This window comes from Condylura cristata, unplaced genomic scaffold, assembly GCF_000260355.1.
Source record: "Condylura cristata isolate star-nosed mole 26May11 unplaced genomic scaffold, ConCri1.0 scaffold00006, whole genome shotgun sequence".
NCBI classification, from domain to species: domain Eukaryota; kingdom Metazoa; phylum Chordata; class Mammalia; order Eulipotyphla; family Talpidae; genus Condylura; species Condylura cristata.
In genome coordinates this window covers 58250155-58277239 of record NW_004567107.1, presented here as the reverse complement: position 1 = coordinate 58277239, position 27085 = coordinate 58250155, and positions in this window count along the sequence as shown.

Sequence of the window (27085 nt, the reverse complement as noted above, 5' to 3'; positions counted from 1 at the left end):
ATTGCTACTGGGACAAAGAATGGCAACATAACTTCTGCATATCCTAGCATCTGGTCGCCTGGTTTTCTCTCCAAGCTGAGTTGTCTCAGTTTATCTCCAGGGCTGTAGCAGGGCTGGGGCAAAAAGCCTCCGCCATTAGTCTCCCTCTGCAGTGCTTCCTGGTGGCTGGGCACCTGGGGTGCTCTGTTGTCAGAGCTCCCCAATCATTGGGTTTCCCTTAGTTATCTTCCTTCTAGTGAGTCCAGGGTGTTCTCATTTCAGTTGAGACTTTTGGTATGTAAGTCTACTATCTGTTTTTAATCTTAAAACCCTATGAGTGTTTGGAGGTATTGATTTTGGTGTCTTCGCTCTGTTGCCATCTTGCCGCCTCCCATTTTTCTTATTTCTTATGATAAATTAGTACTCTTTTGCTTCTACCACTTTTATGTGAATAAAAGGTGTTTCTAAGCTTGCTATCTGATTATAAATCCTGACAGTTTTATTTTAATGAGTGAATAGATTTAGCACATTACCTACATGTGATATATAATATTTAATTCACATGTATAAAGGATGCCTCTAAAAGGGCTACTCACTGTATCAAGGAAGTTATTTTTTATTGTGGTAAACTGCATAGAAATGAGATAAGTTCTAGTCATTTTTTTGGATGAAGGGCATATTGTTAAGTATAAAAATGATGTTATATAACAGATCTCTAGAAGTTTTTCATCTTGTATGACTGAAACTATGTTCCCTTTGAATAGCAATTCTCCATTGCCCACTCCTTCCAGCTCCTGAAAACCACCATTCTACTTTTGGGTTTTATGAGTTTGACATTTTGATACCTCATATAAGTAACATTCAATATATATGTGTCTTTCTGTAACTGGTTTCTTTCACTTATCATAATATCCTCAAGGTTAATACAGATTGTCACAGACTATAGGATTTCCTTTGTTGGAAACTGAACTTCCAACTATATTCCAGTATATACTCATACCACAGTTCCTGCTTGCTTTGTCAATGGACCCTTGAGTTGTTTCATCTCTTAGCTATTGTAATGCTGCAATGAACATAGGGCTGTGAGCATCTTAGGATCCTAATTTCAGTTTTTACAAAATGAAACATGTTCTTATCATATTTTTACAAAATGAAACATGTTCTTACCAGTCATACATTTTGGTATTTACCTAAGGGAACTAAAAACTATCTATACGAAAGCTGCACATGGATGTTTATAACCACTTTGTTCATAATTGCCAAAATTTAGAAGGAACCAAGATGTCCTAAGTGCAATTAGTCAAACAGAGACAGAACATGTGATTTAACTCATATATGAAACATACATAAGAAAAACGAAAGGTACAGACAAAACTAAACCAAAACAGAGCCAAGAAATAGGACTAGAGAATCGAGGTCACAAAATGTTGAATGGAGAAAAGACCTGGAGTAGCCCAGTGATCTATGGCAAAGGATTGAAGGATTGTTGATGTCTTGTTGTATTAGTTGTGTTGTGCTAACATACCTCAAAAGAGTATAGTGTTGTAAACTACAATATTATTTTGACTTAGTAAATATAATTAAAAACAAAAGAATCATATATATATATGATTTTCATATATATATATATATATATATATATATATATGCCTGAATTTTCTTTTACAGCTCATTTGTTTACCTGATGGTATCCTATGTTAATGGGAAAAGCCAGTTAACTATTTCAAGTGTATTGTATAGATTGGTATTATTTATTTTGCTTCCATAATTTACTTTGATATCTATTACTTTTTAAAATTGCTTTCTTTTTCCTTTTGGATCAAATTATACCTCATTTTCCCTTTATACCTGCAGAGTTATTATTGAGGTTACTAAGATTCAAATTAAGAAAACAACTTGTTAAAATGAATATTAATAGCAAGCTGGAGAAAAAAAAAAGGGGGGGATGTGAACAGCGATGTCAGGCAGTGATAAATAAATAGGAACGAGAAGCCCAAGGCACATGTTTTAAGTAATAGAGGATACACTATATATTATGCATAAGATCTTCATTTAGATTTTGTCTAAACTCCGATGACAGTTTATTTTTTTCCCCCTAGTTGTTATAAGCTGCTTCTCAGTCATTCAGCATATAGAATGCATGAAATGCAGTCTGGCTTCTGGGGCCATTCAGTGGGTTTTATATCTGTTGAACTCAATTCTACTTTTTCCAGCTCAAGAACACTTGATTCTATAAAGATCTTCATCGCCCCTGAAACAATTAAAATTATATATCCTGTATACTTTTGTTAAGTCTTAACAAGGAAATCTAGGAGAAAAGACATGGCAATGTGCAGTTACTCAAGGATAACCCAAGATCTTTCACTTTTATTACTTTTCTTCCAACCAATTCCTTTTCCTCTTATTGTCTGGCAACTCTCCCTGTTCCATGGAGCATACTACACTAGAATCAGAACATAGATTTTTACAATGAGCCTTGGGCAGCAAAATGAAGTGGAGGACTAGAAATTTCCAGCTAAATTTACTCTGCTTTGGCAGAGAAACAAAACAAGTATGAATATTTCTTCTTTAAATGTAGGTTAAATGCAACAGAGACCTTAGATCTTAATGCAATAGATTGCTTAATTTGGCACATTTTAACTCCTTTAGTAGTCTTATTTGGGTATTTAGGGTGTGATTTATAATAATAATTAAGCAAATAAGTGTAGGGCTTTTCTTATTTTCCAAACCCAGCTGTGTATCATAGTATTCTGAGATTATTTTTAAATGAGGATTTGTAGATTGTCTCCAAAAAGTATAACTTAATACATATCATGTAGGACTCATAAAACTGTTTTGGAATTTCTTCTTGAATGACTGTTCCAAAGTTTGAGGATCTACTAAGAAAAATGCAAAAGTCATTTTTCTGTTTCATTCTGTAAGAATTTTATATATAAACATATTGTGCTCAAAAAAAAATTTCCTGAAAGAATAGTTTAACCTACATAATCAGCTTAATTCCTGTTTAAAAAAATTATGGAATCCGAGCAACAAAGTTAAAGTCAATTGTGAAAATTTTCTTTAAGTTTTCTTTAAAAACTGTCTACATACACGGGACTATGGTGATGTCACATGGGTGATTTGGTGATAGGAAACCCACAGGGATTACAATTGAGATGAACAAAAATAAGTACAAAATGATATAAAAATAAACATATTATTTTAAAAAACTGTCTACATAGAATGCTTAGATGGACAATTTCTGTCTTTAAGAAGATTTAATGTGATTTTTTTTGTCTAAATATATTTAGAGTAAATAAGAGTATATTGCATCAAGAATGTAAAAATGTTCAAAAGTACAATAAAGTGGAATTCCAGTCTACTTTTACCTTGCATCATAGTCCAACAAGAAGAGCAGTATCATTGAGTCAGACAATTTTGAACTTAACTTGCTAAGGATGGATATTTCTTGCTTCTATGTACTGAGCAGATCCTAAGAAATAGTATATAAGTTGAAAATGAAGTTCTATTTCTTTGTAGTCCTCTTACTCATTTTCCTGTTCTTATATTCTTTCATTTGCACTTTAGAAACAAAATCTACCTTCTGCCTTCTTTTATTGAGAGAATCAGTTGGTCCCTTTACTTTCAAGTCAAGAGGAATGCTAAAAGGTTTTCTAAGTCAGAATTCTATGTGTGGTTTCTCACAATATTCTGACAACATACATTGTCCTGGAACTTCTGAAGAATGCAAATACCATAGTCCCAGGGCACATTCACAGGGATTATTTTCCACATCTCTTTGATTTTCAAATATACTCTAAATTATTTATTTTGATAGGCACTTTCTTTAACTCACATAATACAGAGAGACAATCAGTTATAATTTTAAAAATTTGCATAGTCTTATTTTTGGTCAATACCAATCATGTGGGTTTGATCAGACTAATGTTTGATGAATTATTTTAAGAAACACAAATATTGATATAGTGGTTCATTACTAGTAATACTTCATAATTTAAAAGGAAATTTGTCTACTCTTAAAATATTTGACCTCTTAGCTGATTTCAATATCTTTCTTAAAAAACTGAACGTGAATGCCAAGAATTTTGGTCAGTTTAATAAACTCAAAGACAATAATAAAAAGAGGTTATTTAGTAGCACGTGACTTGCTGATGCCACTGTTACTGAGATTTGTTTTACAATGCTGATGCTCAGACTCTTTGAATCATTAGTAGGTGATTACTATAAGTGATGTAAGTTCCATAAAAACAGTATTTTTTAAACTGGCCATTTTTTACAAGTATCACACATCGTTGGAACTCAACAGAGATTTTTCAAAAGAGATAAATTACAAATGTAGATAAATAAGATACGATACAATGACCTTAGAGAAACTAACTTTGGTAGCTGTGTGGGACAGTGTCATTGGAAAAATGATTCTCAGATTTTTGAGAAGGTTTCCAACCCTCTACATTAAAAATCTGGTAAAAAGACACTTTTGAAAAATTAGGATATACATAAATAACATTAACTATTTAAACAAATTAAGTGGCATTAAATACTTTCTACCTTCACAACCATCATCATTATCGCCATAATGTTTTGTTTTTTTTTTTAACCTTCTCAAGCTGATTCTCTGCGCTAGTGGGAAAAAAAACAAAACAAAACAAAAAAACAACTTGTTCTACCTTCATCCCATCTCCTGGCAATCCTGGTAATCGGTATTCTTTCTCTATATGAACTGAATATTCTAAGTAACTCACAAAATCATGTAATGTTTGTCCTTTTGTGCTGAGTTATTTTTCCTAGCAAAACATGTTTTAAACCTAGATGTTGTATACATGTTAGATAATGTATACCAAGTAAAGAGTAGATCACTGTGTTAACGGTGGGTGTCCCATGAGGCCTGAATTTAGTGAGGCCCATAATTAGAGCTTCTGTACTGGAATTTATGATAAATGCTTAATTCCTATCTCACTTGAGACACAGTCATGGCTCTTGGATCAAGGGCGATATCTGGATGTTGGTATTACTAGAACAAGACTTTTTGAATATGTTCATCATGTTGAGAAATTGTTTACTACATAGTATAGATGTTTGAGGAAGGGGTGTTTGTCAGAGCTGCTGACCTTTTGGAGTATTCCCCAATAACAAAAAGTTGCTCACATTTCTAGGTAGCATTAATGTAGATTTAATTACTTGGTATGCCTGTGCTATAATTTTTCTTCCCTGTAAAGGTAGGTCAGCACATTAGAAAGGTTAAGAATCTCATTCTAATTGAAGCTACAAAATATCGTTAATTAAATCCCCACAGGAGTCCCTCTGGATTGAACTACATATATTGAACTCATAGAAGATTAAACAGTATAATCCTTTTACTTTTCTAAAGGAAGATAGCATATTTTCTTTTGCAAATATGATCTTTAAAATATACACTTACTCCATTTTCTTAGCTGACTGTAAGATTCGTAAATTTCTTTCACAAGAAAAATTTCTTCCAGCACATATTTCATTAATAAATGCAATATTATTAATAGCCCATATAATGCCTTTCAACCAAAACCCAAAATGCCTTGTGTTAAGATTTTCATTTTGTTTTTCGATGGGACAAATCATAACAAGGTTATCTTTATACCTTTCAAGTCCCTTTACAATGAATCCTCATGTAGACTATTGTAAAAGGATTTTGAAGTCCCATCAGAGAAATTAACTGGTTCAATCCTGTTCCTTCTAGCAAAATTGTGCTCATAATGCTGTATGCCCAACTTCCCAAGTGTACTTTGAAACATTTTTACTGTAGGTAAATTCAAAGTATAATTTTACCTTTTTTTATAGCTCCATTTGCCCTCTGGTGATCCATATGAAGTTCAGGCAATTCTATGTAGTTCTTTTAAAGTTTATGTGGTTTTCCCAGGAAAGAGTTAGATATGTCAATAACTGTTGCTTGTTGGTTTTCTTTATTGCAAATTACAAGACAGTAGCTTTTATAGAAATCCCCTCCTAATGTTGCCAAGTGCTGAAAAGTAAATGTTCAGACTTGCTGGTTATGACCAGTAAAGCTGTTGAAGACCTTTCAGAACCAGTCACAGTATTCTATGTATAAATCAGTTTGTGTGTGCCTAGGATCCAGTAAATACAGAATCATACTGTGGATTTTGAACTAATTGAGAAACAGATCTACCATCTAGGAACAAATATCAGCTTTTACTTCCCCCCCCCCCCCCAGATATTTGTAGTGAAGGAAATGGCTTGGATTTCTGATAATTGATTTTCCCCATCACTCATTTAACCAGTTACCAAGCACAAAAGCCCTGTACTCATCTTCTGAGACCCTACACATCAGTTCAAGGTCAGAAAGCAAAAACAAATCTCTTCAAGTATTAGTCAGTTCCTTGGATCACTTAACACATTCACCAGGACCTACAAAAATAAGGGCCAGAAGATCTCAGACTCTCTCTCATCAGTTAGATAAAGAAGCAGATGAGGGTCAGTGGTACTTCCTGTTACACATGCCACCCATGATTCAGCATGAAGGAAGTGGCCTTGCCCTCTAAAAGGACACCATCAATAAATCTGTTTTTGTTTCTTATCTTTTAAAACTTTACTGCTTCTTTCTCAGTATCAGCAACCTATGGTGTGAAATGTCTATAGTAAATGTGCATTCTTCTTTGCCTTTCCTACTGTGCTCTCTCATGTTTGCCTGCTTAACTGATTATTATTTACCTGTGAGGACCCCCTTGACGCATCCATTTTTTAAGCCTTTTTTAACTCCACAGGATACACATAACTGCTTCATTCCCTATGTCCTCGTGGTACCTTATACCTAACTCATTATGATTACCAAATTATTTTTTCAAATTATGTTTAAATGTGCCTATCTCCCTAAATATATTGTCAAAACATACAACAAAACTAGCATATAATATATTTGAAAATTAATGAGTAAGTGGGGATCAGTAAGTCCAGTTTCTCATTATTAGTTTTGCCACTGTGTTAGATCCACTCTCTTGTTTAATGAATATTTCAATAGTCCATTATGTAACTTTATTAGCTGCATGCCATGGGTAAAATAATAAATAATTATTGTAAGGGGGCAACACAATCCTTAGCCTATTGATTGTATGTGCTAGCAATCACGAATCCCCTCAAATAAGGATATTCCTATCAGGGTATTAAGAATAGTAATTGAGGTGACTAAATTGAAGATGGAAGAACATGTTAGATACCAGAAGGGGAAAGAACCATGGCCTCTCTGATTCAGTCTAGATCTTCTGGGAGTAAATTATAATATCCAGCATTTAATGAGTACTTGCTATATGCCAGGTAGTGATGCAAGTGCCAGCCAGTGGCTCATCTGGCATTCATCAAAATCCCACTTTACAGATGAGAAGACCAGGGTAAGATGAAACCAGAGGTGCAATAAGGGTATGGGTCATACACATTTTTTTTTTAAGATTTATTTATGCATACAGAACTGGGGTACAGGCCAGAGGTGCAGGGTGGTGAGAGGATTCACTAGAGACAGAGTGGGGAGCAGAACAGGCAAATCAAAGAAGTACACTGCTGAGGGGAGCAGCAGGCGGGTCAGGAGAGGTCTGCCATGCGGGTCACTCCAGGGTGGGGATTGAACTCATGCTGAAGTGGCTTTAGCTTCTTAGTGCTGTGTTTTAAACTTGTGTGCCACCAGGAAGGGCCCCATACACAATCCTTATCTTCTGTTTATAAAGTTGAATTTCAACTTTATATGATAGTCTATGATAGTAAGAAATAATTGATGAACTTTTAGTATTTTCAGGTTTGTGTTTTGGAAAGATTAGTAGCTACCATGTGGAAAATGTATGAAGCAGGAGTTCTTAACAAGCCAGGAGAGATGATGTCAGTCTTGGTAGCAGTCATTATTAATAAAGTATTGGCTTAAAGATCAGAGTCAGTCAGAGTACATAAAACCTAATGTGATAGTTTAAAAGGAACAGATTTGCCATTCACTGGAATACACGCAATAGCAAATCAGGAGAATGAGGATGCTTGAGTGGAAGAGGTCTATGTTTTAGGTAGGTTGCACCTGAGGTATTAATGCACTGCAAGTGGGGTTATTCAGTTTGTATTTGAATGTACAGACTTGGCAAGGCAAGTGAGAAACATATAATGTGACTGACAAATATTAGGGAAGGGATTTCTGAGAAAATAATTTTTCTGATGGTGGTCAGAGAAGACTTTCCAGAAACATGTTTAATGATATAGACTATCTTTTAGCAACAATTTTAAAAATAGACAGTTGAGTTTTAAACTCAGTCTCTTGATACTACAGTAAGTATTCTTGAAAAATATAAAGAATCGACACCTGTTGGTCACTGAAAAATTACTTGAAATGCTATGATGCCTCTTATGCCATTAAAATAGGTCACCTACCTCAAGTATTTTTTTTTTACTATTAAAAGTATTCCAATATTATGGAGACTAATTTCTAGCAGACATGAAAACTGTTAGTCAAGTGGTTGGTTTAATAGGAATTATATATAATAGCTTATACATATTTTAAAGATTTATTTTATTTATGCATACAGAACTGGGGTACAAGCCAGAGGTACAAAGGCAGCAAGAGGATTCACCAGAGACAGAGTTGGGCACAGAATAGGTAGATCAACAAAGTACACTGCTGAGGGGAGCAGCGGGCGGGTCAAGAGAGTGAATCACCTCCAGGTCCGGGGATCAAACTCACAACATGCTGGGCAGCTACTGTTCTTCACATGCTGTCTCATGTCTAGTCTCCTTGAATGCCTGTGTACAGATAAGGAAGTTGAGGCACATTAGAAAGGAGAAATGGAAGAAAGTTAAGGGTTAAGTGGAAGAGCTGTGTCAGAATCCAGCCACAGTAACTGCAGAAACTGCACTGCCGGATGATCTTCAAGGTGCCCCTTCCTGTTTCCTTAATGGGGTCACTGATGAAACTTGATAGTAGCATTTAAAGGCATTAATTTTTAGTCATTTGACCCAAACCAAAAATGTAAGTTTTTTAGTGCTTCATTCGGCACATCTCAACTGCAGAATCCTCAAATCAGCGGGGTACAAATAAGGCTGATTTGGGGGGCACTTTTCTCTACAGCTACAGCAACATGTATCAAAAGAGCTAGAGAAAGATACTTAAAAGTTCAGGCTAACTGTTCTGCTAAACTTAAATGTTTAGTTCCTACATGCAGTTCTTCTATAACCATACAGATAATTTAAAATCAGGGCTTGCTAGATGATAAACACCAAGCTCCCAGCAAACATATCACTGAACATAAAATGCTCGACCAAAGACATATTCTCTTCACTGTCTTGCTATAGATAGTTAAGAAACATGTCCAGAATTACCTCTTCATGAAATTTTCTACTATTTTCTTTTATTTCCATCTAATTTTGTCTATAAATACATGTCCTTCAGCTAATTCTATATATAAATAACTATTTCTTTCACACATGCACACCCTTCTTTCCTCCTTGTCTAGCTTTATTTAGGTTACTTTATGAGCATATTTTTATCTCTGTTTCCCATTCTTGATTTGGAGAATTAAGAAACTGTTTATCAGGACTTAAAAATGCAGTGCAACAAGTGGATACAAGTTCTATCAAGGAGAACCAGTGCCTTATGTTTCAAAGTAAAATAAGACAATAACCAAAGCCTTCCTTAGGCATGCTCAGCAGCCCCCTTAGACTCACCATCAACACCTCCATCTACACCATCATCCTCTTTTAATTAAAACTGTGTCTCTATAAGCAATAGTACTCAAGAGAAATAAGCCATTATTTTTTTATTCAAGTTTATATATTTTTTCTTGTTTTCTTTCATTACTGGTTGCAAGAGAATTATTTTTCTGCAGTAAATGTGCTGAGTTTCAGCTTCATTATGGGCTAAATAAGCTTTTATGTGTTGGCTGTGGGACCCACCCTACTACCATTTATAACACAGTTTTTATGGAGGAAAGGCTGTGAGTTCCACACAATCAATTTTCAAATGAACTGCTGGAGCATCACCTGTTTGTCAGCTGGGAGCTGCCTTTAGGAGTCTGACGCTACTCCTGCTGGTCCTGGGTCTGTAATAACAGTCCTGTGTTTAGCTGAGAGCTCTCAACCTTGGTTCACAGAATGCTGTTTCTCTCACCTCCTTCGGCATGTTATGTTTAAGCCTCTCATCCACAGCAAAGTCCTTGCACATGACTTTCAGATTAACAGAATTTCCAGTATTTAGAATTTAACACACACACACACATATGTTAAATATTTGAATCTCAATTTTGTCTTTTTAACTCGCCAAATTCCACAGGAACTTATTTGGCATAGCTCCTTAATAAAACAAATAAAAATAGTCCCTATTTTGTCTCCCACATTAACTCTAGAATGTAATAAAATATTTCTAAATTATTCATTAAGATTCCTTAGACTTATAAGTAGGGTTTCAGTTAAACAATTTATAAGTATAAATGCAAATGTGTTAATGTGGTAAGTCAAAATAAAATAATCTACCAGCATCAAGAGGTAACACACTCAAGGCAGGTAAGAAAGGAAACAAGAGGGATTTTAAGAAGGGTGTTTAAGAGCAATCCATGTGCGAGTGGTGAAAATGATAAGTGGTTATATTCTAGATTGATTCTGAAGGCAAAGATGTCAGGCCATGGGAGGTGAGAGAGCAGAGAGTTAAGAATGATTCAGAAGCATTTACTTGGCCAATTGAAAAAATAAAACTACTGAAAATCATTCTAAAGAGTAAGTAGGGTAAGTCCGAATCTAAGAAGTCACTGTGAGATATATTTAGAAATTCCTATTAACCTCCCAGATACATATATTCTAGTCACAAATTGAACATATCATGTATGTTAAAAAATCAGCATCAAGAACTCAAAGTTGCAGACATTCAGGACAAAGGCACTATCTGGCAATGGGGAATAGAAACTTTCCTGGAACATCTTCAGGACTTAAGAATGACGGTTTTTAGGAATAACAGCAATAGGAAATGAGGATACTGCATTTAGGGAAGTTAAATGATTTGGCCAAAGTCATAGAGAATGACAAAGTCGAAAGCAAAGCTTCACTCTGTTAAGTTTAGCAGCCTGTTCTGATGCATCATAATTGAAGAGCCTCCTAAAATATAGCTTGATTTTCTTACATTTCTCCAAAAGAGATCCACCATAATTATTTTTCTTTGTGACATCAAATTTACAATTTAATGCTGTTATCAGAGGATGTCTTTTTCTATTTTCCTATCTTTCATATTCCTTATTCAACATAATATACATGCCCTAAATTGTTTTTTTTTCCCCAGTTCAGTAAACTAAATATACCCTACACTTATCTATATGCTGAAATCGTTAACACCCAAGATGATGGTATTTAGAGATAGGGACATTTTAAGATAATTAAGTTCAAAGTCATGAGAATTGCCCCTCTTATAATGAGATTAGAACCCTGATAAGAAGAGCCAGTGGAGGGTTTATTCTCACTGTCTCTGTTATGTCAAGATGCAATAGAGAAGGCAGTCATCTGCCAGCTAAGAAGAGAGATTTTGCTAGAACCTAACTATGTCTCAGACTTCTGGCCTCCAGAATTGTGAGAATATAAACTTCTGTTGTTTGTCATGCAGTCTATGATATTTTATATTAGCAGCTTTAGCTGACTAATAGTCCCAGGAAACTACTTGAAGTACTTTTAATGTCTAGGTACTATTTTATGACCTGGATTTGATTTCTCGTGTGTAAAAAGCACTTAGCAGTTTACAAAGCTATTTCCACATCTTTCCCTTATTCAATCATGATGACAGTGGGTGTGTATCATGGATCAGGCATGCCTTCCTAGAAAACCACACACTTGTCCCTCTTTTCAATCTTAGATGGGAATGAAATTTAGGCTCCTTTCATGATGATAGGATTCAGGCATCTTTATCACCTGTTCACCAGCCAGTGATTTTGGAAAGCAGTAAGTATAATAGTTAAGAACAGTCTTTGGAGTGAGAATTTGGTCTTAAATCATGCCTCCCTACTTTCTGTATCTGTGATTTTCAGTAAGTTGTTACTTTCCATGGCTCAATGTCTTTCTATATTAAAAAAAAGTGATAATCACAGTACTATGTAGACTGTGAAGGATTTATTTATTGTTAGAAGTACTCAGGTGTGGGCCAGAGATGCAGGGGGTGAGAGGATTTACCAGAGACAGAGTTGGAGAGGAACAGTCAGATTTACTGAATTACACTGTTTAAGGGAGCAGTGGGCAAGACAGGATTGGTCTGCTGTGTCATATGTGGCTTAGCTCTGTGGTCAGATAACTTAGGCCTTAGAAGTGGGTGATAGTGTAAGACTTAATCCTTAGGCAACCAAGGAGCTCCTCTTATGATGCATTTTTGAGAGCTGTGTACAGTCCTTAATGCAAGAAAGAAGAAATCACTGTTTATCTTCCTCTTTCTTGTCTATTGTTTTGTTCCACATTGATAGCTACATGTGGTATTTATCACCATCTATTTTATTATCATTCCAAAGATTAATTCTCCATAATTCTTCTTATGTTCAGACAGATATTAGTAATCAATTATGATCTCCTCTAATCATCCCCATTATGGACTGCTTGGCATAAAGCAACTAATCTCTCTCTTCCAACCTCTGCCCTATTCTTCTCTCTAGATACATTTTTCTATTGCTTACCATTTAATCATCATAAAATAAATCCTTTCCTCATTAAAAAACAAATTTATCTCCTCTAGAGATCATTATTTATTGTTAGTAACTTTCTACTAATGAAGCCAATCCTTTTTCTGATTTACTTTTACCTGCCTATTGTATGGAATATTTTCATAAAAATTCAAATTATTTTCACTTATTTCGGTTTTTCAATTGAGTAATTTGTTTTGGTTGGTATTTGCAGCATGCTAAAGTTAGAATTCTTCAAATTCTGAAGTTAGCCCTTTTATACTATTTTTACCCCAATCATTTTTTGAATGTGTCATACTAGAAAATCTTGACAAAGGCAAAGATTCATTCATGGCTTTAATAGGTATGGCTCAATGGAATTACATTTTAGAGATGACTTGCCACTTTGGAATGTGAAAAAAAAGGACTCAATATGGATTGATAATAACAATAATACAGCACCTCAATATCCATCTCCTTTGTGACTGTTAAATATCAAAGAAGATATAATGGATAAGAACATCATCTCTAAAGTTAGTCTGTCTGAATTTGGATCTGGCAGTACCATCTCTGACCTTTAACTTCTTGGGGCCTCCTTTATTTCAACTGACAGTCATAAGACTACTGGAAGGATTGCATGAGTTATGTATGTTAAGCAGGATGTGGTAGTGTGCATTAATCTAGAGACACAACCTGAAATCTGTTGCAGAAAGCCAGTAAGACTTATTTCTGATTTATGCAGTCACCTCAGGTTGGAGTTGGCTTCCAAAGCAACTGACCTCCATATAGCAGCTCAGCAATCTAGGACAAATATAAGTGGCTTATTTAAATCATAAATTATAAGGGCACAGTTCATTATAGTTGTTATGACTATGATGTATAACTTCACATATGTTCTTGATCATCTTGGTTCTTATTTTCAGGATGTGTATCTTGAAAGTATGGTTGATATTCTGCATAAGAAATCCTATGTATACGCTTAGGAACCAATCAATAACTGTCTACACTTGGAGTCACTTTCTAACATAGTGGATGCTAAGCTCATAGAGTTAGCAGTATTGCCTTTTCCTTCACACTGATTGATTTCCCAATCCTCAGGATCAAACCTATCTTAAATATTTTTATTTCTTGCCCTCAACTTATAAAAATCCACATGAAGTTACTTGGTTTCCATTCCATCCCTATTAATGTTAATAATTCTGACTACTGATTCTTTCCTTTTTCTAAATAGACATCTTCCATGTGGCCCATCGCTTCATCATTTGGATGAAGATCATTCTTTTCCCCGGTGGCTGGATCTTGCCTTCCTCTTACTGTTCCTCCCCGCAGTACAGACCCAAAAGCTCAACCTCATGGCCAGACCCTGCTCTCATTGACTCTTAGTAATTATCAGAAATAGTTGCCTGTTACATTTAGATATCTGAAGAATTACTCCTTTGAATTTGTTAGAAACATGCTTAGCTCATCAGTTGAGGGAAGAACCTGATGCTTTACTAACCAACTGGCAAGCTGGTCTATAACAACAACTACATTTATTCTAGTTTTCCAGGCAAATCCTCCACAGTTAACTGATGGTATGCTCCCTACTGTCATAATCATCTTTCAGGGTCACATGCAGAATATCTGTTGGTGAATTACTGGCAAAATGTTCTCCTTCCCAGTAAGCAGTAGAAGTTGATAACTAAGACATAACACATTTAACATATCCAAAAATGAACTATAGGAGAATCTTTTAAAGGAGGTCTTAAGCAGGTAATACATAACAAAGAACATTTGGAGGCCCCTGAAGTAGATATAGATGCTGAAACAAACCAAGCTTGGTTCCAACCCTAACTTTGCTACCGACTGTTTAAGATATCTTACAGTGGAGTATCTTACAGCAGAATTTTGATCCCTTTGGTTTTCTGTTTCCCTGTTTAAAGTGAACATATTAATGAGTTATCATAGATGAGTTATCATAGATGTTACCAAATCAAATATTGTAATACACACTTACATAGCCAAGTGAGTTGGGGGAAATCACACAAAACTGGAATCTCTATATGCGCCTCACTTGCCAATTGTGGATGATGAGTGCCTACTGCAAAGAATTATTTTGAGGATCAAATGACATGGTATGTGTGTATGCTTAGAAATGTGCCTGATGCAGAGGAAGCATTCAGCATATGCTATTTGTTAGTAGTTATTACTATATAAATCACCTAAGTTTCTTTCATAGAGACAGAAAAGATGATATAAATGTTATAACTCAAGAACCAGGCTCTGGCCCAGGGCTGCTGTTAGTCTGCAATGAAAAAGAGCCAGGAAAATAGTCACTTCAGGAAACTTTTTGAGTTTAATGATGATATTTTGAGTTGAACCAACCAAATCCCTGTGGCTCTACTGCTAACAAAGTAAAACCACTGGCTAAATTCTTAAACATAGAACAGGATCTGTGAGCCTCTGCCCTCTGTGTGAGTGGTCTTGAGTAAGTGATCTCTCAAATAGCAATGTGTTCACAATTAATAGAGAGTATAGATGAGTTAATTTCTGAATTCAGTATATGTTTATATTTACAGCATTTCTAACACATATAAGCCTATCTTGCATTATTTTTCATGCATTTTAAGAAATAATTTTTGAAGCCAAAGATTTGAAAATATTTTAAGCATTAAGATTAGCCTAGATCTGTGCAAATTAAATATTTATAGGTCTATTTATTACTATATTATTATCCCAATTTCTAGCATTTTCAGGTATTCATGAATATCACATTTTTTACTTTCCTGTTCTTTATTTTAAATAACATCTTTAAATGCTCTTTCTCTTCATGAACTTTCTTTACCCCTTTTTCCTTCATTTCTGCATAAAACATGCTTTAATGTTCAGCTTAAAACTATATTGCTTGATGAAGGTGGGGAAGGAGATACCAGGAAACCAGGAAGCCTGACTTGCTTCAGTGGGTTATTAGGAAGTTTTAAAGCACTAATCGTATTGCCTCTTGAAGAAGTTATTTAGGTCAAGTATTTTTTTCTTTGTTTTCCTCTTTTTTTTCCTTTCCTTTTTTTTTTTTTTTAACTTGAGGTAGCACTGGTTTATAACAACATATATGATTCAGACCTCAGTTCAAAACTGTTCAGATGTTACCATATTATCTATACCTACCACCACAGCACCTATAATTGGATTTTCTTTGTGATTACAATTCTTACTCTTGACAAAGAACTCTGCTTATTGTTTCTGTCATTGAAAGTTTTTCAAATATTATAAAAAGTTCCTGAAAATCTAAATAGGATTTAGTTACATTCCATATTTTGAAACCCAGTACAATTATGCTAATGTAATTAAGCTTCACGAATATAGTATGCCAATCAAATTGTCAAGAATTATACTAAATAGAATTGTTCTTAAAGATAGCAGCAATTGGTTCTAAAATTCTTAAAAGGATCAGTTTCAAAAATTTCTAAGTGTCACTGCACAATGGTAAAATTGCTTTAAGACCATTGTCATTAATACCTAATATTGCACATATTTCTCCTGGGGAACATCATGGTTTTACATAAATAGAAGAACGATTATGTTTGTTTACCAAAAAAATGCAAAATGTCAGCATCTAGAAAGGACTTCTATGTTATAAAATGTTTTATATCAGTCATCTCAATACAGCTAGAAAAAAGAAATATAAGTTTCAGGCACATAACTTGATAATTTGATATATGCAAATAATGTTTTGCCCAATAATCTAAATTAACACACCCACATACACAGAGTCCCATGTAGTTACCATTTGTTTGGGAGTGGAGGGAGGAAGGTGAGGACTTTTGAGATTTACTCTCAATAACTTTCAAGTATACCAAACAGTATTACTGACTAAGGTCACCATGGTGTACATTATGTCCCCAGAACTTACTCTGGAACTTTGTACCTCTTGGTCACTTCTCATTTTCCTCTCTCTTCACACTCCAACTCTGGTGACTACCAATATATTTCTTTTCCTCTGAGTGAATTTTTCTATATACCATAATAGAGGTCTACTGTATTTGTCTTTGTGTGACTTCTTCCACTTAGCTTAATCACCTCAAGATTCATCCATGTTGTTGTCATAAACAGGTTTTTTTTTTTTTCTGTTGATGGTCAAATAATAATACCACATTTTCTTTATCCCTTTATCAATAGACACTTAAGTTGTTTCTATTTCTTGGTTACTGTAAACAATACTGCTGTATATATGGGGGTAAAGATATCTCTTGGAGAGAATGGCTGATTTTCTGTTGGAAACAGAATACCATCAGAACTAGCAGTTCCTCTTCTGGTTGTATTTTTCATTTTTGGGGGAGTTGGGGGAGGATTTTGCCACACCATTTCTATTGTGACTGTACCAATTAATCTTCCCACTGGTAGTGTACAAAGGTTCCCTTTCTCCACATCTTTGTTGGACTATAAATATGGTAACACCACATTTTATGAAAAAATTGAACAGATTTTTCTGTATGGTGTTTTTAACCTCATCAATATAATAAAAAGCTGGTTTGAGCCATACTAGTGACCTTAAATCCCTCAGTAGTTTTTACATGTAGGTAACAAAAAGCCCTCCATAAGGAGGAGGAGGAGAACAACCTCACTTGTTTGCTCTGACTCTTGTGCTGATCCAGCCCCTGTTAACTGCATTTCCCTCTCTGTTGATCCCTTGCTTGACCCTGCAGTGTCTGACTCTTCCATGAACAGCCCAAAACAAAATCACAGCAGAAATAAATGTGAACAGAAAGGGCTGAATTTTGTTTGTGATCTTTTGCATCTTACCATTATAAAATTGTCATTTGCTCATTCCAGAAACGTGAGAAATAATGGGGATTAAAAAAAAACAGTATCTCCAATAAAATCTTTGATTTTCATATTCCAATCTTTTTTTTACATTAGAGTGCATGTATGTGTGTGTGTTTGTGTAATATATATATATATATTTGTTTATACAGTTTAAAATTTTGCTTTAACCTAAACTGAAAATGTCCTATGAATTTTCCCCTATTTTATATGAGCATTATTATATGGAGTGTAGCTTAATTTTTTTCCTAAACACTTCCCCAAGTTGGACAGAGATTATCAGGGTGCTGCTCCTCAACCTAAGTTTGTATGTGGCAAGGATGAGAAATTACCCTCTTGTCACTTATAAAAATTCACTCAATTCATCAAAGTAGAATATATTCTTCTTTATCCATGTAGATGAGATCCAAAATATTTACAAGTAAAAGTAGCTCTTGAAGTATGCCAAAAATTATAGGTACAACCTATGCTTGCTACTAATGTCTAAGAAAATTATATTTTCACTTTGAGAAGAATGAAACTCATTATTGATATATTATCTATTCAACCAAAAACCATGATTGATAGATGGCAGTGGGTGGTGCTTGAATTAGTTACTCTACATTAGCTTAATTAAATACATGGGTGTCCTGGCACAGAGCTTATGTTGATTCGTTTATGCAAATGATCATTGCAGAATTCAGTTTCTCCCAACCTCTAGTATCTCAAAAAGATTATCAGTAAGGTGATTTCTGGACTGGCCTAAGGTCTGTAATCTTGTCACAATGACACAATTGCCTGACCTTTGGGTGGGAAGATATATCTCTTTTACCCACAGATTCTAAGATATCCCTTCAGTGGTTTCTATGGAACTCATTTTAAGTCATTCTAGGTTTTTGTAGCTGATGGTCAGAGGGGAGTTTCCTTTCCAAAGGGACTGAAGTGTGCTACTCAGACCCTTCAACTCTACCAGCCTCACTACAGGCACTGGTCTCACACTGGGAAACATGTGAGAGACAGGTGGCTAGAGGCATTTTGTTATTCTTCTTCTGTATGAAGTCTCCAGTCCTGATTTCTCTCCTGAAATCCTGTCCTACAGAACCAACTGGCCACCTGAAACCTAAAAACATGCTACCTCAAAATGCAATGTATAATCACCACCTAAACCAGTTCTTCATCATCTGTACCTATATTTTAGTCAGTTTCATCATCTTGTAAAACACCAGAAGGTTGGGGGCACACAGGTTATTTTCTGACTCCTTCATTTCATGTGTTCAATCAACTGGAAAGTCCAGACCTGGCTGTTCCTTACATGTTTCTCACATGTCCTTTCCTCTGAGCACTTAGAATGCATTATTTAAATGGTTTAAATGCATTATTTAAACTATTATCTAAATAGTTTCTGTATTTTCTGCCTCTTCCACTTTAAATCAATGGATCTACAGTGACTTTCTAAAAATATCACATCTTATTTCTCTAGATGAACTCCTTCAATCTGCCCACCATCTGGACCATATTTTTTAATGTGTGGTCTGTAACCACCCATTTAATAACCTCCTAGGGAAGGACATTATAAAAAAAAAATGCAGATCACTATACTGAAGGTTTTCAAATCAGAATCTAGTGGTGGCATAACCTCCAGCATCTACATCATCAGCAAGCTCTCAAGGTGACTTTAAGTACCCAAAGCTTATGAGTCATTGACCCACCTACAGGATAAAATTCAAGTCCTGGCTCAGCCTTGGTTCCTGCCTGACTCTCTCCACCCTCTGAGTCTCAGCTTTTCTGCTCTAGTAAAAGTAGACTGCTTTCAGCTATCCCGCAGATCCCTCACTAGCGGCTCCATATGCTCCTCTTTGCTCTGTTCCTCAATAAGCGCCTTTCTCAGTTTCTTCATCTCACTAGTCAGGATAGGCAGGCGTGGTAGACAACTCTAATCTCCACATTCTGGATTTGATCCTAAGATCAGCGGCTTCCACAGTACCTGGAACTTGTTCGAAATACAAATTCTAGGTCCCCATCCTAGATATTCAGAATAAGAATCTGCATATTGACAATTCCCAGATGATGAATCTTTACCATTCCATTTGAGAAGATCTGTTTTGAGAACACTTACTAGATCTCTCCAGTTTGACAGAGTTGGTTTTGTTTTGTACAACTGCATATATACTCTGTGTACACATCTTTCCCACTAGACTGTCGGCTCCCAGAGGGCAAGGGATCGTCCTTATTATCTCTGTCTTTTCAGCCCCTCTTATTGTCCCTGGCACATGGAGTGGCTCAACAAATGTTTGTTTATTTAAACGGAACTGACCTGCAGGTCAGCCTGGAACTAAGAAGCTGGCTATCTGATGAAATCCCCTCTTGCACAGACTGGTTGCACTTTCATTTTTGGATGCTCTTGCTTTTGGCTGAGCTGCTGCTGTTTTTGCCTCCCTTTCTAAATTCACAGATGGTCTAGAGCATTTGCTCACAGAGAGTGGATGGCTGCCCGATGTGGATGCTGTGGGCCAGGCAGCTGGGCTTCCCTGTTGGTTACCAGCCAGGTCCTGCTGACTGAAGCTTCCTTCAGGGACCACATATTTGTTTCTCCTTCCAGGAGAAGTGTTTTTGCGAGCATGCGCATGCGTGTATGTGTGGGGGTGGGGGGTACTTCTTAGTTATCAAGATATTGTCAATCTCCACAAACATCTAGATCACTGAAGTTGCTTATAACAAATTCAATTGAAAACTCGTTAGCATGAAACCTCCATGAATTGGTTCCAAAAATAGCTTTCTAGTCAATTTCCATCATCTCTGTCTTTACTATTAGACTGTGAAGTACATCGAGGCAGAGTATGTGCTGATAATTAGAGTTCTATGTAATACTATGTTTAATATGCTCAGTGTTCTATCTCTAACATTTAGCACAGCACCTGGCATAGGTGTGGAATGAATACATGGATAACCTATGAAAGTGCTAATGCAGGACAAATGCTCAGGTGCTTTCTCCCACATAGTCTTTTCTTCTGTATTTGTTTTAATTAATTTGCAATATGCATAAGCCTTTTTGAGGTGTGTTATACTTGGGAAGAAGAATCTGATCATTTTTTTTAAAATACCAGTCTGCTTTTATAATTTTCCAGGAAAATTTTTTCTTAGTGTATTTAGCCCAAATTTTTAATTAATAATTGGTTTTAAATGTACAAAAGCCCTAAAGACGTATCATAGTATGTAGAGCTATAAAATGAAGCTCTACAAACTGGATTTCACTCACAAGCTTTTTCTTTTTCTTTTGGTCTTACGTAGTTTATTATGAAACTGATAGTTTGAACATGTTGGATGGGTCATGTACACTCTAACTGGACCCAGGGCCCAACATGCCATGACAGAAAAGCACACTGGATTTGGAGTCAGACCTATATTAGTGATGGTATTGACTAGTTTTTTTAAGGTCACAGGTATGCCACAGTTATATTTATCTATGTAAGCAGGTATTATATATATATATATATATATATATATATATAATATCCATATCTACTTAGCAAGTTTATAAGAAACTAATAAGCACAGCATTTATCAGGACAGACAACATCGTGACACTCCTCAAATGGCTCCTGAACACATTTTTATTCCTCAGTCTTTGTAGAAAGTTGAATTTACCTGTATGTTGTTTTCCTTTTTATGGAGCCTGCCTAAACATTCAGAGTCAGACTTCATTAATGCTTTATCTGGCTTCTCAATTTACATTATCTGTCCCACCTTTTAGATACTGTCACATTTGATTCCTCACTATATACATATAAGTATATATTGTTACTGCTGTTTTGAGAAACTTGAGGACAGAGGAGTGCTTTATCTATGATGACTCCTAGAGTACCTGGCAAAAAAATACTTTGTAACACTGTTACATAGAACTGAAAAGCAGTGTTTAAAAGCATGCTACGCAATCTCAGGTTTTCTAGTAGCTCTATCACTCACTGGGCATTTGAACTAATTGTAGGCTAGCTTCCCTGCCTGAAATTGTGAAATGGGCTAGTGATAATAAATCCATCTCCCAAAGATGTTATAAGCATTAAATGAATTCATCTAGACAAAAGTTAACCTATTACAGTTCAGTATTTTAGATGTTCAATTTTATATTAATTTTCCTATTGTCTTTGTATATGGTCACAAGCAGCAAAATGAGCCACAGTTAAGAAACCTGGAATTGCAAATCCTCTCTAATCATTTAATTTCAATAGACCTCATAACTGATAGTAGGGAAGAATAGCTGTTGAAGGCAAAGCTTTAACTCAAACCATAAAAAAAAATTTAGTGGGGAATTTAAGATGCAGGAGGTAACTTAACTATCAGGATATTTTGGCTGCAGTTCATGACACATAAACCTGTTACAGATAATTTATGTTGAAGCTGTTCATGTAGCATGGAAGAGGGTCCAATTTGCACAACACATACTTCTTTATTACCAGATGATTCATCGAAAATCACAATTTGCAATGATCTGCCTAGTAGAAGTTTTGTTGGTTATAAAAACATCACAGAAGAAAATTCAACGATGAATATTATTTATGTCAAAGACATACATTTGTATTAGCCACACACATCCCTATGCGTGTATGTTAAAATTATGATAGCACTGACAATTCAAATGAGACTCAAGGAAGGGTGAGAGTCAGCATTTCTAATAAGATGTACAAGAGAAGTTTTTGATAGAAAAGTAGATCAGCCAGTCACATACCAAAGGGTAGTTCCTTAACTAGAAAGCCACATTTTCTTTGATATTACTGTTATTACAAGGGAGACTTAGACAAGACAAAAATGTCAAGAAGGACAAGCTATGCGAGATACCTCCAACTTCCTGAATTATTTCCCTCTAATTTTGTATGCACAGGAAAGAAAATTAACTAATTTAGTCCCAAAGGGTATTACTGAGTGCCCTCCAGAAGCAACAGTGATAGAAAAGATGATGATGTTTGCTAAGGAATGTGTGTTGACTTTGCAAATAGATGACTGCTATGCTATGTTCACAAAGATGCAAATCCTTTTAAACCATTAACAAAGGGTCTTTTATTTTGATATGTAGCAGTATCCTCCCGCTGATTTTACTTTATTGTAGTTTGAGTTCTTCACATAATAGAAATTAGTCCTATTATAACCTGTCTTAATAAGCTTAAGTGGATACAGGTGTGGCAAGGGCCAATGCTGATTTTGTGGGAGACAAGTGTATCCCCTTTATTAACCTGTTACTATTTCCTGTAAAAACAAATTATGTTCAATCAGTGTAAATATAGGAGACATTGTATATGTTCTGATTACACACTTGAATTAAAATTTTGTGACATGTGATTATATAAATATAGAATAACCAAACAAATGTGAATCAGCAATCATTATAGCATTTAATAGTTTTAACTGATGCTCCTTCAAAACTCATCAACATCTCATTTGATTCTCAAAACAATCACATCAAATAAATCTTATTTTTTTTATTATAATGGTATGCTTTACCAAAAATAAAAACATACAAGAATATGCAGAAGTGGAGAGGTCCTTTCACTTCTTGATTTCTCTGAGGTAATTATAATTAACACTTAGTTTTATGTATTTCTACATCTTTCAAAATTGCATAGGTATCATTTGAAGATATGCTTTCCTCACTTAGCAATAAATCATGCACATGTTCAATCTAAAATACATACACACCTACATATATTTAGTGAATGAATAATATAGGTTGAAAATTAATGCTTCAGTAGAAGGTCTAGCTGAGATTATAGTTTGTATCAGTGTGATTCCAGAAACCATGCTTTAGACCATGGCACATCTGTTTCTGTAAATATCTAGCTGCACATCTTCTGAGGACTGGAAAATTATTACTCAAAAGTTTTAATAAATAATTTCATTTTTTCATGTTTTTAAACTCAAGGGGATTATTGATGACCTAACATGTGTAACTTCAGTCTAAATTATTTATAGTGCTCTAATAAAGCTATTAAAGAATGGCACTGAGCTACTTAGGACAAAATGAAATTGCTTTATCCATGGTAAGAACTGCTGCTTTTTTGGAAAAAAAAAATAATGTTAACAGCCTATTCTGCAATCAAAGGTATTAAAAGCGATGAGAACTTTCTATGTGGTTAAACAGTTCAACTCTTATGCTTTGTCCAAATGAGATAGAGAGGAGATCAACATAGAAGCCTTTAGAGAAATTTCCTCATGGAATATTCATTCATCCAATAGTATTCACTAGCACTTCCAATTTTGTAGGCACCAAGCTAGATGCATAAAGAACACTGGTCTCTGTTCTATGGACACTATATTCTAATGGCGGTTGAGAATGACTAAAAGCTGCTTCCAGCTCATTTTGAAAAAGGTTTGGTATAAATCACAAGTAAATTAATTAAGAATACACTTTGAAACTAACCACTTTTTCTTTAATATTTTTTTGCTAGGTACTAATGGTCTTCTAAGATATTTCTGTAGTAAATAAAAGGTTTTTAAATATCTTGAACATCTGCGTTTATCGAAGTGAGTTAAACGAGACCCTCTATTAACCTAATACTTAATCTTGTATCACTATCCACTTGAGACCAGTCTTTTCAACATCTTTCAGGATCACAAGACCAGGGGAGCTTTATTATTCTTGCTTATTTTATGGTCCCATGTTGGAAATAAAGTGATTGAGTCATCCTGATGAGTTTTTCTTAGAGTGTACCTCTCAATCTCTCCTGATGATGATTTAGAAGTAGATGTTATTTTTTTAGGTCAGATTAAGATCTGGCATTTTACTGAGCCAAATCCTCTTTAATTATAGAGGTGAAATAATTGCCAGGAGAGTAGTTCAGTTAATAATTATAGAAACCCCAGTTTAGCAAGAAAAACACAGTAGAAAAAAAGGCCTATTTCAACCAAATTGACTATCAAAATGTGGGGTTTCGACAATTATCCATTGGTATCAAATCAGATCTGCCAGTGTTAAGGGTAATGTGATTGTGTAATGTCCTCATTCAGTCTCCTCTTAGTATGTCAGGAGTTTGAGTGGGGCCTCCCTGGTGGCACAAAAGGTTAAGTCTCAGCACTATGAAGCGAGCTGCAACTACTGCAGCATGAGTTTGACACCTGGGCCAGGAGGCTGACCCATGTGGTACAGTGTATTTCAGTCAGTTCTCCTGTTCTGCTTCTCTCTTTGTCTCTGGTGATAACCTCTCAACCACACTCCTCTCCCCCAACATCTTTGGCATGCAAAAAAAAAAAAAAAAAGACTACATTTGACTTTAAACAGCTGTAATGGAAACTCTAGACAGGAGAATAACTATAATACAATATTTCTTTAAAGGTAGGTCATATTGCTAAGTTTAAAAATAATTTAAATTACACTAAATATCTTGTGTGCTAACCTGAGACATTAGAAGAAAAGTATATCCAAAGCTAGTGAAGATACTGATTTTTTTCTCTCCACCAAATCAGTTATTGAGTATATTTATGACAAATGCAGATCTCTAAATAACTGATGTTGTAATTAATTAGTAATACCAGGAGGGTAGTTATTAATATCACCACTAGCACATGCAATTTGTTTTATAAAACTTTGTGATCCAAATCAGTCATTTTTTTTTTGTAGAGATGACAGAATAACTCTTCAGGCTTCATGTTTTCATTTCATTAGTTAATACTCTTAAGCTTTTTGCAATTATACTACATAACAATGCATTTGTTAAGCTACATTAAACTTAAATTCTGTATCTAGTTCAGTGGTTGCTAAATGTTTTGCTTTCAAAAATAGCAGTTGTGTTTAAATGGGAACTTACACATTTGTACTCAAAATTCTTTAAGAAGTATGTTACTGGCTGCTTTTAAAGAATTTAAAGGTCTAAAAAATAAAAATTTTAGATATTTTCTCCATTTTACCAGTGGTAGCGACTTTTCTATCATTTTCTGTATTAGGGAAATACAATGTGGTTTAATTTTTTTTCACTGTTTTTGAGTATTCTCTTAAAAGTTCTGAGTCATAAGAATTACATATACCTACAGGGCAGAGAAAAAATATATTTTAAAGCTGAAATCAGAAAATGATATTTCTAATCTTTTCCTATGGAGGAGAGTGAAGGGATTCTTGCCAGTACAAAAGATGATTTTATTGCAATGTGTCCTCTTCTTCCAAATATAAAACTTTCCCTGCTATTTAGTCACATTCTCAAATGGTTTCATGTTGCTTAGGGTTATAACATGTGGCTTATAAGGCTCTTATGATGGGCCCTGTGTGACTTGTCCATTTCATGTTTTGAATGTGCCTTGTTTTCTCTCCTTTTGAACTGATCCAATCTTGTGGCTCAAAGAGTCCTGCCTGCCTCTGTGGTGAGCTAATTCATACATATTAGAGGTCAACTTAAGTCACCCTGTGAGTACTGCCATGGGGCCATTTCTGAAATTTTATCCCCATACTCTCTTTCTTACCCCTTTCTACAAACACAACAATGAAAAAAAGCAACTTATTTTGAGCTGCAATAGCATGCTGTGATTCTCTAACATAGGTACTTGTTGAGATTTACAGTAATTGCTCACTTAGTGATTTAGCTTCCCCAGCATAGACAGTAACTATTGTAACTATAGAGAAGGTTTATAATATTGATTATATCAAAATACACTTGTGTATCTTGAGTGCATTGCACAGTGCCTGGCATTTAATACATATATAATAAGGTAAGGGGAAAATGCCTAGCTCAAAGACGACTTTAAGTATAAAATAGGCAATGTCTTTTAGTGCCTCACCCTCATCATGTTTTTTTTTTTTATATATATATAGCTTTCTCTTTCCTTTATGGATTGTTTACTATACTTTATATCTCCTTCTCCTTTCAAATAAGAAATCAGTACTTTAATTAAATGGTCATTAATTTGAAACAAATGTCATTATTTACAACAGGCATGTGTCTTTCATAAAAATGAAATGAAATCTGTAATTTGACTTGAAAGACATTTAGAATTTTTTGGTTCTCGCTAGATAAAGTCAGGTGATAGGGTCTTAATAACAAAAAGAGACAAATCTCAGATTATTTTTGACATTTACTGTTTTATCAGGTTGTTTAGTTACGCAGTAATAGGTTTGGGGGAAAATTTTTTATAACCAGAATATTTTTCTTTTCAACCAGCTCTGAAAACTGAATCCCTATGTATTTCTGTTCTTAAGCTTTAGACTCCATCCAAGGAAATGGGAAGCTCTCATAGGAGAGGGCAGGGGATGATAGAATTAATAATAGTTGAAGTATTTCAGATCTAGGCATTAATATTTAGCTATGGATAGTTCAGTCACTCAAAAAAAACCTGCATTCATGTTAATTATATATATTTGGAGTATAAAATAATGATAAATATAAAATCAGTAAGAGATATGCAGACTCACAGAAAGGTGAAAAAGTGACAAATTCAGCTAGAAATGTGTTATAAAATGAATCAGTGAAAATTTTCACAGTGATTGTCTCCTTGGTGAACAGAAGACCTTAAACATTTAAGACATTAAATTTCCCTGCCACAACCCCAAATTCTTTGACCAGGACTAAACTCAGAGGTGAGAAAAGCTCATACTAAAGAGTTTTATATGCATATTTGAATGGTAATTTTTAAAAAGATTTATTTATTCATACAGAAATGGGGTATAGGCCAGAGATGCAGAAGGTGAGAGGCTTCACCAGAGACAGAGTGGGGAGCAGAAC